Source organism: Bactrocera oleae, chromosome 2, assembly GCF_042242935.1.
Source record: "Bactrocera oleae isolate idBacOlea1 chromosome 2, idBacOlea1, whole genome shotgun sequence".
NCBI classification, from domain to species: domain Eukaryota; kingdom Metazoa; phylum Arthropoda; class Insecta; order Diptera; family Tephritidae; genus Bactrocera; species Bactrocera oleae.
The window spans coordinates 28,837,596-28,852,004 of record NC_091536.1 but is presented as its reverse complement, the minus strand read 5'-3'; the positions used below and the strand labels follow the sequence as shown (position 1 = coordinate 28,852,004).

Here is a 14,409-nt window from a genome sequence, read left to right as displayed (position 1 = left end):
CCTGGAAACACACTTCCCTGGTAGTCAGCAAACCGTTGTGGATACACAACCTTACATATCTGCAAATACGGCAAAACGATCCGACCACATAGTAAGCAAGAAGAAAATTATATACGCTATAAATAGCTTTTTGGTATTTAAATCGGGTCCGGAAGGGATTATTCCCATAATGATGCACAAGTTAAAAGAACCTATGGTTTTAAGGCTGGAAAAAGTATATAAGTACATCCCAAGAAGCTGGAAAAGAGTCAAGGTGGTGTTCCTCCCCATCCCGGGCAGAAGAACACATGATAACGCAAAATATTTTAGACCTATAAGTCGCACTTCCTTCATGCTGAAGGTTCTAGAAAGGCTAATTTACTTGCACATAAGATAAATCCTAGCAGATACCTTACCAATTCTAACAAACTGCTGGTTTGGTAGCCAGTATTAAAGAAACTAGCTGGAGTACATAGAACAGCCCGTGCAGGGGTTACCGGAGCTTTTAAATCATGTCCGACTTATGCGCTCAATATACTCCTGCATTGGCTGCCCATAGACGTCTTTACACGGAAGGTGGCAGCAAGATCTGCTATAAGAATACAGGAATTAGAAGGTTGGAAAAGGAAAAAGAAAGATTATGGACACAGCGCTATCCTGAATCAAATAAACATTAGCAAAAGAGACTATATCCTCCTATGGTTAGATTTCAACAGCCACCCTCTAGTGAATGGAGACTCTGTCTATACTGACGGGTCTAAAATGAACTGCGTGGTAGGGGCGGGTCTGTACTCTGATGATCACGAAATCTATCTCTCTCTATCAAACTTAGCCAGCATCTTCCGAGCGGAAGTACTAAGTACTAAGTATATAGAGAGTCTATGGTGCTCTATTGAATAACTACGGGAGGTTACAGAAAGCAACCATATACACAGATAGCCAGGCGGCTTCTTTAAGCTCACTGGCAGGTTAACTTCACTTGTCCTTAATTTGGGCTCGCGACCACAGGAATATTTTCGGTAACGAAAAAGCAGACGTGTTCTCCAAACTAGGAGCCTCTTTAAATGAATTCGAAGTGGAGTTGATACCATGTCCACGGGGAACGACCAAAAGAGAGCTTTGTTTAAATAGCTCAGTGAAGATGGAAATCAATAACCCACTGCTAGATAACGAGGCAGGTATGGCCCAGGTATGATAAGACTAGAACCAAGGGCTTATTACATAGGTCCAGGAACAGTATTTCCACATACATCTACTATAACGGGGCACTGGCCAATTGGAGAACACGCGCTGCCCTATAACAATATTTGAATGGCTGTCCACAAAAAGCATAGCGGACATAAGTAGTTTCATTGACATAGCAAGACTACAGAGGTCCGAACCTTGAGCCTGAAGGATTAGGATTTCTACCTACTTTAATACAAATTTAATAAATTTATGTCTTAAAAGTCTCCCAGTCCATTTCGTAGGACTTGTTATACCTTTTGAACTTGTTTCTGCAAACGCGATATTTGTTTTATAAATGATTTCAGGTTTCTGAGCGGGTTTATTCCCGACCTTTGACTTCATAAATTAGGATATGAATAATCTCTCCGCTCACGAAATTCTCATCTTTGAACATAAATTTTTCCAACTGCAGCAATTTCGAGCAAGATGATGTTCCCAGTTCATCACCATCCTCACCATCACAGAAATCATCGTTTATCTGCGTATTACGAAATGTTTGATTTGTTTGGATTATTTATTACAAAAATGTATGTACCTTGATGATATTTAATGTCGTGCTGATAAAATTCAATCTTTTTACTAAGTTCAGTTTTACAAATTTATAAAACACCAGTTTCTGTGGTGAATATTTATTATTTGACCACAGTTCAAAAGAGGCATAAATATAAATCATAATTATTCAGGAATTTGCCAATAATACCCGATCCTTAGGAATATATATTAAAATGATGAAACCATATTCCGGTCAAAAGCCGGCCATCTTGGATGCCATTAGAAGTTTAACTCTGAACTCCCCTTAACATTTTTACATGGACACCTCTACATCTTATCAGTTGATAGTTTCTCTACTTCCCCTGAATTTTTCAGACGCAGTAGAAATCTGGACGAAATAAGCGACTGGAAGTCAACAGAACACCGTTAATTTTTATTACAATCTATATAAAATATAATATTATATATAATCTTCTAAAGGAGATTCCAATGTAGCTAACGAAATGTTAAAAAAATTTGCTAAGTTGTATAGTCATTTTTATGGAGAACATTTAATTAGTTTTAATATTCATGGTCTTTTACATTTGAGTGATTTTGTAAAAAATATTTATTATATAAATATAATAAAAAATCATATGCAATCTTTAAAAAAAAAAACTATTAGTAACCCTAGATTTGGCAAAAATTATATTTGAGGTAGAAGAAGGGAAAAATTTTACGAAATTTATTACTACTTATAAAAAGAAAAAGATAGATTTTGTTAGCAATAAAAGGGCTATTTAAAAATTGTAAACTAACCAGTTGGTGATGTTTTTAGTGAGCCTTTGGTGTTCTCATCTGGTTTAAGTATTTAGTAGGTCGAATTATAGATGAGGACATTTAGCATCACCCAGTCGTATTCGCAGCGTATTGCATCCCAACTAACCCTATCCAGCAATGGAAATGCAGATACTGCGATGGTGCTGCATCAAATTTTGGAGACCCTTGGTAGAGTGACATCTCCACAAGAGGAAATAATAAAACGGATTTCTGCTGTGGAAACCAATATTGTTGAGAAGGTATGTGTTTAAACAAAATTAAAATATTTTAACATTATACTCATTTTAAATTAAACTCTAGATGCCCGAACGAACTGAAATGTATATATCGGATAGTTGTGTATCGTTTACGTCGGATTTGTGGTTGTGATTTTTTCCACTTTTAATTGTGTTTGGACTTTGCGTGTTGCAACACCGAATTCTGTTAAATTTACATTTTTACCGCACATTAAATTTCAAGTATTGTATGTGAAAAAAGACATTGAAGTAAAAATAACCTTTGATATCATTATACTCCAACATGTTTCTACAGAGTATAATAGTTTTGTTCACCTAACGGTTGTTTGTTTCACCTTAAACTAATTGAGTTAGATATAGGGTTAGATATTATATATAAATGATCAGGATGAAGAGACAAGTTGAAATCCGGGTGACTGTCTGTCCGTCCGTCTGCGCAAGCTGTAACTTGAGTAAAAATTGAGATATCTTTATGAAACTTAGTACACATGTTTCTTGGTACCGTAAGACAGTTGGTGTTGCAGATGGGCGTAATCGGACAATTGCCACGCCCACAAAACGCCATTAATCAAAACCATATAAATTGTCATAACTAAGCTCCACAATAAGATACAAGGCCGGTATTTGGCACACAGGACTGCATTAGGGAGGCACATCTGCGGACGGTTAAAATTTAAAAAGTGGGCGTGGTTCCGCTCCTAATAGGTTTAATGTACATATCTCCTAAACTGCTAAAGCTATAATAAAAAAATTCACTGAGAATAAATGTTTTTAGCACCTCTATCTACGGTGTGAAATGAGATGAAATCGGATGACAACCCCGCCCACTCCCCATATAACGGTACTGTTAAAAACTACTAAAAGCGCGATAAATCAAGCAATAAACACGCCAGAGTCATTAAATTTTAACACAGGGATCGTATGAGCTTACTTTTTAGGAGCCGCGTTCGAAATTAGACAATGGGCGTGGCACCGCCCACATTTAGATGAAAACCTATATCTTAGGATCTGCTTAACCAATTTAAACCAAATTCGGTGCATAATATTCCTTTCATCCCTATATATATTCGTATGCTATAGTGTGAAAATGAGCGAAATCGGATTACAACCACGCCATTTCCCATATAACACCATTTTAAATTCCATCTGATTTTTTCAGTTTCCACTATGCAAATCAAACAATAATGATTGTATCGGGGTAAAACTTTTCGTGAATAATTCGTTTGAAGTATGCCACCTTTTGACCAAAAATTGTCTAAATCGAACCAAAACTATTCAAGTCCCTAGGTACTGCATTTGTTGACCCCAGTGCCTATAGTTGCCTTTTTACCGAAAATATCGGTCAATGTGTAAGACATTTAATTGAAATTCATATAATAAAATAAATAAATAAAACTCTCGATAATAGTATGTTTGTGTCAAAAACTAGGTTCAATCGAATCAATAGTTCCTATAGCCCTCATGTACCTAATGTAAAGATTTTTGAACTTCCGGGTGAATTTATACCGCATATATCGGCCAATATGTAAGTTATCTTAATGAAAATAAGAGAGCGGGTTTTACTCATAACAAGGTATTTTTGTGCCTTAAATGGAAGAAATAGAGTGAAAATTTTACCTGGCCCCTATGTAATTAATATCAGCATTTCCGAACATTCATCTGAGTTTACTCCATATGATTGGTGATGGTATGTGAGGTACCTTAATGAAACAGTGGGAGAATTTTATTGGTCTATGGCATGTTAGTAGTATGTAGTATTGGCAAAAATCGGGTTAATGCTACCCTCTAATTCCATATACTACTTATAATACTTCTCGTATGTCGGTCAGTGAGTATTAAAATTTTTTTATATATAAAATTGCTTTAAAATATGTTTTCTATGCTCGAGTATAGCTAAGCAATGTAAAAATTAATACTTTCTCTATCCCCAATATATATATCATTTCCGTCTTTCCTCTTGACTTTAAACCGTTCCGGTTGATCAAAATGTGATATTTTAATGTAATTAAGTGGATAAGTTTTCTTAAAAATTATGTGGTTTGACGCTGAATTATAATGAAAATAGTATATACCTTAATCTAAACCTCACATCTTCATATAATGAGTTTTGATTTTCTGGATGACATTTTCCACACAAGTTTATAATATAAAATTTAGCCACTTTGGTCGAGTTAATATCACATGCATACTTATGTAAGTATATCTCACTTCAAGATGTTTTTTGTTTTTTTTATACTCTCGCAACCTGTTGCTACAAAGTATAATAGTTTTGTTCACCTAACGGTTGTTTGTATCACCTAAAACTAATCGAGTTAGATATAGGGTTATATATATATATATGATCAGGATGAAGAGACGAGTTGAAATCCGGGTGAATGTCTGTCCGTCCGTCCGTCTGTCCGCCCGTGCAAGCTATAACTTGAGTAAAAATTAAGATATCTTTATGAAACTTGGTAGACATGTTTCTTGGTACCGTGAGACGGTTGGTATTGTAGATGGGCGTAATTGAACCACTGCCACGCCCACAAAACGCCATTAATCAAAAACAAATAAATTACCATAACTAAGCTCCGCAATAAGATATAAGACTGTTATTTTGTACACAGGAACACATTAGGAAGGGGCATCTGCAGTTAAAATTTTTTTTTTTAAAGTGGGCGTGGTCCCACCTCTAATAGGTTTAATGTGCATATCTCCTAAACCGCTAATGCTATAATAACAAAATTCACTGTAAGCAAATGTTTTTAGCACTTCTATTGACGGTGTGAAAATAGGTGAAATCGGGTGGCCACTCCGCCCACTCCCCATATAACGGTACTGTTAAAACTACTAAAAGCGCGATAAATCAAGCACTAAACACGCCAGAGACATTAAATTTTATCTCTGGGATGGCATGAGAAGACTTTTTAGGAACCGCGTTCAAAATTAGACAGTGGGCGTGGCACAGCCCACTTTTAGGTGAAAACCAATATCTTGGGATCTGCTTAATTGATTTCAACCAAACTCGGTGCATAACGTTCTTTTCATATTTCTATGTTATAGTACGAAAATGGGCGAAATCGAACTACAACCACGCCTTTTTCCCATATAACACCATTTTCAATTCCATCTGATTCTTTCACTTTCCACTATGCATATCAAGCAACAATGATTATATCGGGGTAAAAATTTGCGTGATAAATACGTTTAAAGTATGCCACCTTGTGACCAAAAATTGTCTAAATCGAACTAAAACTGTTCAAGCCCCTAAGTACTAAATAGGTGGACCCCAGTGCCTATAGTTGACCTTCTACCGAAAATATCAGCCAATCCACAAAGAAATCTCAAACGAGTATACCATTTGACTTTGCGAGAGTATAAAATGTTCGGTTATATCCGAAATTAGCCCTTCCTTACTTGTTTTAATAAAATTTTCGCTGACGCAAACTAAAATATAGCAATAAAACTGAGACTAAGTTTAAGTTAAGTTTAAAATTCTTGGTTCCGCCCTAGTAAGGATTATCGGGTATATATTGACCCAAGCTCCAACATACTTTATGTAAAAAATTCAAACTTCCGTTTGGCTTTATATAAACGTAAAATATTACATATACAACAGTTTAATGCCGAAAATGTGTGAAATCGATCCACGAAGTTCCCCAGCATACATGTACTACTTATGGTATAATCTTATGGTATAATTTATTTCGTTAATTTTATAATTTCATAAATTAGATGGACAGTTTTTCTTAAAAATAATGTGGTAATTATGTACTTAATGACCCCCACTTCGGAGGGGGTTGGGGTTGCAGATGGTATGTGAAGGGAGTCTGTGAAATACAATTTCAGTGGATTTAGCCGTCGGCCACCTTTCAAAAAAATTATATGAAGGGTTAAAATTTCGTGAAAACAGCATATTCCCAAATTATATGATATTCAAAAATTGAGAAGTAAAATATATTTTTTTTATATTCAGGGTTTCATTTCTGTACTCTGACTATTCACACAGCCCCTTTGCCTTCAAACAACCCCCCCTCTGTATAGTTTAGGTCCCCCAACTAAGGAGGACTCAAAATTGAAATTTTTTTTTGAAGCGCGGCCGAAGGCCGCCAGTGCGTATAGGAGTTCGAGTTAAAATAATTATATTATAATAATCGAAATCAGCCATTTAATTAATAAAAAAATATTTGTATTTCCACCCCCCATAACTTTTTTTTAAGGGGTGACCGAGGGGTAATTCCTTCGAATTCATATAAAGGACACTTAATTGTGTCACCCCTTACAACCCCAACCCCCTACGAAGTGGGGGTCATTAAGTACATATTTACCCTGATTTCCGCTCCTTTCGTACAACAGCAACCTCATATACCCCCCATATCAAATCTAACCCCTTTGGTTCAGTTTATATCACATATACCATGTTTGAGTTAAATAGCTTCTATTTGTTAAAGTTAAAAGAGAAAAAATAGTATCTATTTAAAATAGTAAATCTATGATCAATAACATAAGTTAATAAGATACCAAATAATAATCGAACAATAAATGTTGAGTTCTTTCGCAACATTTTTATACTTTCGCAACATGTTGCAACAGTATAGGTTTGTTCACCAAACGATTGTTTGCATCACCTAAAACTAATCGAGATAGATATAGATTTCTATATACAAATATTTCTTCTAATATTTGGTGATAATCAATGGATAAGTATATCTTCTCAGCCATCATGTTGAACTTATAACAAAATATACCAGACAACAATGTAAAAAAGTTTCTTAGAGTGCTGGACTTTTTATAGAGCAAAAATATCTTTCTAGAAAAAATCGCGTTAGATAAATATTAGTAGGGTAGTATCAAAAGGGCTAAAGATCCTTTTTATGTGGTAATAGATAAACTGCGACCCCATCGGCTAAAATGCTATTATCTATTATACATTTAAGTACTTTTTGGGATTTACCCAGCGCTATTGGAACAGCAAAAAGAAAATTGGCTATTTTTTACAATTTTTCTTCGATCAAGGCGAAAAAGCAGCCAAAGCGACTGAAAAAATTATTTTAGTTTATGGGCCCGATACTGTAAACGAACGTGTAGCACAAAAGTGGTTTGCTAGGTTCCGTTCCGGTAATTTCGATCTCAAAGATGCACCACGCTGAGGAACTAAAGATAAGCCAGAAAACCGTTTGGAACCATTTGCATAACCTTGGATTCAAAAAGGAGCTCGATGTTTGGGTGTCACACGAACTAACGCAAAAAACATGATGGACCGAATTTCCATCTGCAAATCGCTGCAGAATCGTAACAAAATCGACCTGTTTCTGAAGCGGATTGGGACTGGCGATGAAAAATGGGTCACTTATGACAACATCGAGCACAAACGGTCGTGGTCAAAGCTCGGGGAAGCGGCCCAGATGGTGGCCAAGACCTGATTGACGGCCAGGAAGGTTTTGCTGTGTGTTTGGTGGGATGAGCAAGGAATCACCTACAGCGAGCTGCTCCCCTATAGCCAAACGCTCAATTCGGCCCTCTACTGCCAACAACTGGACCGCTTGAAGGCAGCACTCATCCAGAAGAGGCCATCTTTGATCAACAGAGGCCGAATTGTATTCCATCAGGACAACGCCAGACCACACACATATTTGGTGACTCGCCAGGAGCTCCTGGAGCTCGGATGGGAGGTTCTAATGCACCCACCTTAAAGTCCGGACCTGGCGCCAATTGATTACTATCTTTTCCTGTCCATGGGGAACGCGCTTAATAGTGAGAAGTTGGCCGAAAGAGAGGCCTGTGAAAATTGGCTCTCCGAGTTTTTTGGCAATAGGGAAGCAGTCTTCTACGAGAAGGGTATAATATGGTTGGCATCTCGTTGGCAACAAGTTTACGAACAAAACGGCGCATAGTTGACTTAAATCGGACAAATGTACACAAAGTTATCATCTTTTGAAAAATCAATAAAAAACCGAACGAACTTTTTACTTTACCAATACACGAGTATTAAGTGTAAACAAAGTCAGTGTTGTGCATTGTACTGATAATTTTTTTTTCATTTTAGATAATTTTTCATTTTGGTAGCTAACAATATAAACAGTGATATACAGTAAAGTCAGCCGAATGTTTCAAAAAACTGAATATCCGGTAAATGGGGGCTAAGGTAAATTTTCACCAGTTGTTATTCCTTTTAGGCACACATACATATGTGGGGACTTGAACAATTATGTTCCGAACTTGAAAATTTGTATGCTAGAGGTGGTATACGTTAAAGTGCCTACTTGTGCAAAGTTTTATCCGAATATATTCATTTGTGCTTGATTTGTGTACTGGTAAGTGAAAGAATCATAAGGAATTTAAAAGTTTGCCATACGGGAAGGAGGCGTGGTTGTAGTCCGATTACGTCCATTTTCACAACTTGACATAGGATCGTTAGGTTTGAAATTAGGTTAGAAGGTTTTATAATAACTCGATTAATAGCATTTCGTCAGCGTGGCAGCGGTCCGCTTACGCCCATCTACGAACTCCTCCTCACATTTTTTCCAAAGAACACGTGTACCAAGTTTCATTAAGATATCTTAATTTCTACTCAAGTTATCGCTTGCACAGACGGACGGACAGACAGACAGTCACTTGGATTTCAACTCGTCTCATCATCCTTATTTATATATAAAAAATCCTATATCTTACTCGATTATTTTTAGGTGATACAAACAACCGTTAGGTGAACAACTCTGTAGTAATATGTTGCAAAAGTATAAAAATGTTGGAAAAGAATTCAACATTCATTATTCGACGAAATCGTCAATGGATTACAATGAAGTTTGGTATTTTATTAAGTTATGTTTTAGGTTACAGATTCACTTTATTATATTTTACTTTGCGTCAGTTAAAATTATATTATATTAATATAATTCTTGAATAAATTTGTATATGTACACTGTTCTCATTTTTCACTCACTACCACTTTACAATATGTAAGAAATGGCTAAGTTCGGACGTAACCTAACATTTTATATTCTTCCAATTTACGTGCCCACTTAATTTTATTAAAATATCTCACATTTTAACCAACCTCAACGATTAAAAGTCAGGGGGAAAGTCGGAAATCATTATATAGGATGTATTTGGGGCAGAGAAATGGAATGTCTGATTGCATTTATTTTTGACATTGTTCAGGTATACTTGAGAACTTATTTTCAAAAAATTTTAGAAATATATAAATTTAAACATACATATACATATGTATATGGAGTAAAGTTAGCCGGATGTTTTAAAAATCCTGAATATCAAATATAGTAATATATGTAGTTTTCGTCCGATTTTCTCTATTTTAGACACAGAGATAAACATATCAATATCCCAATAGAAATATTTTCAAACTTTCGGCTGAATTTATACTGTATTTATCGGCAAATATCTGAGTCTATCTGATAGTATATAAATTAAATTTAGTGAGCCTGTTTTTCTGATAATGTTGTATCTGACCTATTCGACCCATTTTAACCAAATTCGGTAGGTATATTACGAAATCACCATTAACAACACCTACTTCCCATGGAAGACAATTATAAATTCCCTCTGATTCCCGGTATACAAATCAAGAACCAATCAATGTATCTCAAAAATTGTTTGAATCGGAGGAATAATTCCTTTAGTCCCCACATACCTAATAGAAAGATTTTCGAACTTCCGGTTGACTTTATACCGCATATATCGATCAATATGTGAGTTATCTTAACAAAATTGAGTGAGTTTGTTTCTCTAACAACGGATATCTTTGTACCTAAAATGTTTAAAATCGGGTGAAAGCATTGTTCTAACCCCCATATACATAACTAATATCAGAATTTTCGAACATTCGAAACCTTAATGAAACTAAGAGAGAATCCTTTTCTGTTTCAACTGATTTAATATGTAATAATGTCACAAATAGATAAAATCGAGTCAATACTACTTTATTTCCCATATAACTTATTTTCGATTTTCTAACTTCCGGTTGGCTTCATACCGTATATATCGATCAATATGTAAAATATTTTAATGAAATTTGGGGAACGTCTAACTTTGGAAACACTGTAGTTCAATGCCAAATTTTAATTTTGTGAAATTGGTCCAGCTCCAAATATTTGTTACTTAGGATGATTTTCGTTATGTCGGTCAGTGTGCGAATTATTTATTTATAAAGTTGCTTAACGAGATGTTGTGAGTATAACTGAGCAATATCAAGAGCTATTGCAAGAAATCCAGACCTTTTACAACCCCAATATAACCTATATAGTGTCTTCCAATTTTCTTTCTGACTTTAGACCGTTTAGGTTGGTCAAATTGTGTGATATTTTCATAAAATTAGGTGGACAATTTTTCTTAAAAATTAAAAAATTATATAATTGGCTTAGTGCTGAATATGAATGGAGTTGGTCTAGAGTTTGGTCTAAGCCTCATATCCCTAATATAATGAAATCCGATCCTCTGATTGACGTTTTCCGCATCAACTGAATATGTACATATATTAGATTTAGTTTTTCGGTTGAGTTTATATGACATACTGTCTGTCCGTCCGCCTGTACAACCTGTAACTTGAGCAAAAATTGATATATCTTTATGAAACTTGGTACACATATTTTTTGGTTTCGTAAGACAGTTGGTATTGGAGATGGGCGTAATCAGATTACTGCCACGACCGCAAAACGCCATTCAGCAAAAACAAACAAATTGCCGTAACTAAGCTCCACAATAAGATACAAGACTGTTATTTGGTATACAGGATCACATTAGAGAGGGGCATATGCAGTTTAACATTTTTCTAAAATCTCCTTATTTTTTTAATGTGCATATCTCCTAAACCGCTAAAGCTATAATAACAAAATTGTCTGAGAAACAATGTTTTTAGTACTTTTATTGACAGTGGGCAGATGGGTGAAATCGGGTGACAACCCCCCATATAACGGTGTTGTTAAAAACTACTAAAAGCGCACTAAACACGCCAGAGACATTAAGTTTTATCTCTGAGATGGTATGAGATGACTTTATAGGAACCGCGGTCAAAATTAGACAGTGGTCGTGGCACCGCCCACATTTAGGTGAAAATCCATATTTTGGGATCTGCTTAACCGATTTCAACCAAATTCGGTACATAATATTCCTCTCATCCCTATATATATTCGTATGTTATAGTGCGAAAATGGGCGAAATCGGATTACGACTACGCCTATTTCCCATATAATACCATTTTAAATTCCACCTGATTCTTTCACTTTCCACTATGCAAATCAAGCAACAATGATTGTATCGGGGTTGCCACCTTAGACCAAATTTGTCTTAATTGGACCAAAACTGTTCAAGCCCCTAGGTACTGAATATGTGGACCCCTATAACCTATAGTTGACTTTTTACCGAAAATATCGGCCAATGTGTAAGATATTTAATTGAAATTCATATAATTGGGTTGAATCGGATCAATACTTCTTATAGCCCTCATATACCTAATATAAAGATTGTTGAACTTCCGCGTGGCTTTATACCGCATATATCGGCCAATATGTGAGTTATCTCAAGGAACATGAGAGAGTGTGTTTTGCTCATAACAAGGTATCTTTGTGCCTAAAATGGATCAAATCGGGTGCAAATTTTACCTAGCCCCATGTAACTAATATCAGGATTTTCGAACAAAAATTTAAAATATCGGATGAATACTACCCTCAACTTCCATACATTACCCATAATGCTTTTCGTTATTTTAACCAGTTTTATGCTGAATATGTTGGTCAATGAGTATTAATATTTTTTTTTATATATTAAATTGATTCAAAATATGTTCTCGAGTGTAGCTCAAAATAAATATCTTGCTCTATCCCCAATATACAAGTATATATGATTTCCGCCTTTCCACCTGACTTTAAACTGTTCCGCTTGATCAAAATATGACAATTTAACGAAATTAAGTGGATAAGATTTCTTAAAAATTATGTGGTTTGACGCTGAATTAGAATGAAATTAGTATATACCTTGGTCTAAACCTCACACCTTCATATAATGAATTCCGATTCTCTGGTAGACGTTTGCTTCATAAGCTTTTAATATATAATTTAGCCACTTTGGTAGAGTTAATATCACATTCATACTTACATATGTATATCTCACTTCGAACAATAAAACTGAGGCTAATTTTATGCCCTTGAATATAAGTCAAGAAGATACCAAAATTGATTGTATATTAATAGGTTCGAAGGAATTTCCTAGTCTTTGATTATTGCGAATTGCAAGAGTATTAAATTGTCGGTTCCGCCCTAGTACCCATTATCGGGGATATTTTGACCCTATCTCCACCGTACTTTATGTAAAAAATTCAAACTTCCGTTTGGCTTTATATAAACGTCAAACATTGGATATACAATAGTTTAAGGCCGCAAATGTGTGAAATCGGTCCACGAATTTCCCCAGGTCACATGTGCTACTTGTGGTATAATTTTTTTCGTTAATTTGATAATTTAATGAAATTAAATGGAGAGTTTTTCTTAAAAATAATGTGGTATATCGCTGCATATGAATGAAATTGGTCTAGACCTTTATTTCAAACTTATAACACCATTACACTGATTTCCGCTCCTCTGGGACAACAGCAACCTCATATACTCCACATATTAAATCTAATCCCTTTGGTTCAGTTTATATCACATATATCATGTTTTAGTTAAATAGCTTCTTTTTATTAAAGTTAATATTTTGGAAAAAAAAATTGTATTGACACTAAATAAATCTATGATAAATAACATAAGTTAATAAGACCACATAATAATCGAATATTGAACGTTGAATTCTTTCGCAACACTTTCATACCTTCGCAACATGTTGCAACAGAGTATAGTTTTGTTCACTAAACCGTTGTTTGCATCACCTGAAACTAATTAAGATAGATATAGATTTCTATATACATATATTTCTTCTAATATTTGGTGAGTAGAAAGGGATATTTTCTCAGATATCATGTTGAATATATAAGACAACAATGTAAAAATGTTTTTTAGAGTGCTATACTTTGTATAGAGCAAAAATATCTTTTTAGGAAAAATCGCATGAAATACTTCTTAGTATTAGTAGTGTAGTATCAAAAGGGCCAATGACCTTTTTTATGTGGTAATAGATAAACTGCGACCCCATCGGTTTAAATGCTACTGTCTATTATTTCAGTTTTGCGACACATTTTAATATGAAGATCATGAGGTGAACTGTAAACTCAAGAAAATTACATTTAAGTACTTTTTGGGATTTACCCAGCGCCATTGGCAGCTTATAAAAGGTTTAGATATTAATACAGAAAGAAGAAAATCTACATACCTGCTCTACATATGTGTGTACCATTAGATTAATTTTGAGGTATGCACCGCGACCTACGGTCTATTGTGCCCTCCCCTAAGTCATATCGTGTCATCTAGGCCCAGCATGTTGATAAATTCCAAAATTCTGCTGGGTGCTAGTGAGGCGATACAATCCCTGTGTGGAAACATGGATCCCAGGGCCTTGATTCTGCGTCTGCAGACTGCTGTGCAGTTCATCAGCAGATGTTCAGGGGTTTCCGGCTCTATGTCGCAGAACCGGCAGTTTGCAGAAGAGGCTATGCCCATGTTAAAGAGGTGCTTCTTGAGCCTGCAGAGGCCGGTGTAGAATGCTACCAGTAGCCGGAATTTGTTTCTTG

General features: G+C 35.3%; 1 protein-coding gene across 2 annotated transcripts in view; it reads right to left on the bottom strand.

The window, feature by feature from the left end:
• Nucleotides 1-13,480: 13,480 nt before the first annotated feature.
• The window catches only part of LOC106622153 (uncharacterized), a 737,325-nt gene continuing 736,396 nt past the window's right edge, over nt 13,481-14,409 (bottom strand). For both annotated transcript variants that reach the window (XM_070112913.1, XM_070112916.1), the window contains exon 17: nt 13,481-13,617. The gene's annotated coding sequence lies outside the window, so the exon portion shown is untranslated. The remainder of the gene's footprint in view (nt 13,618-14,409) is intronic.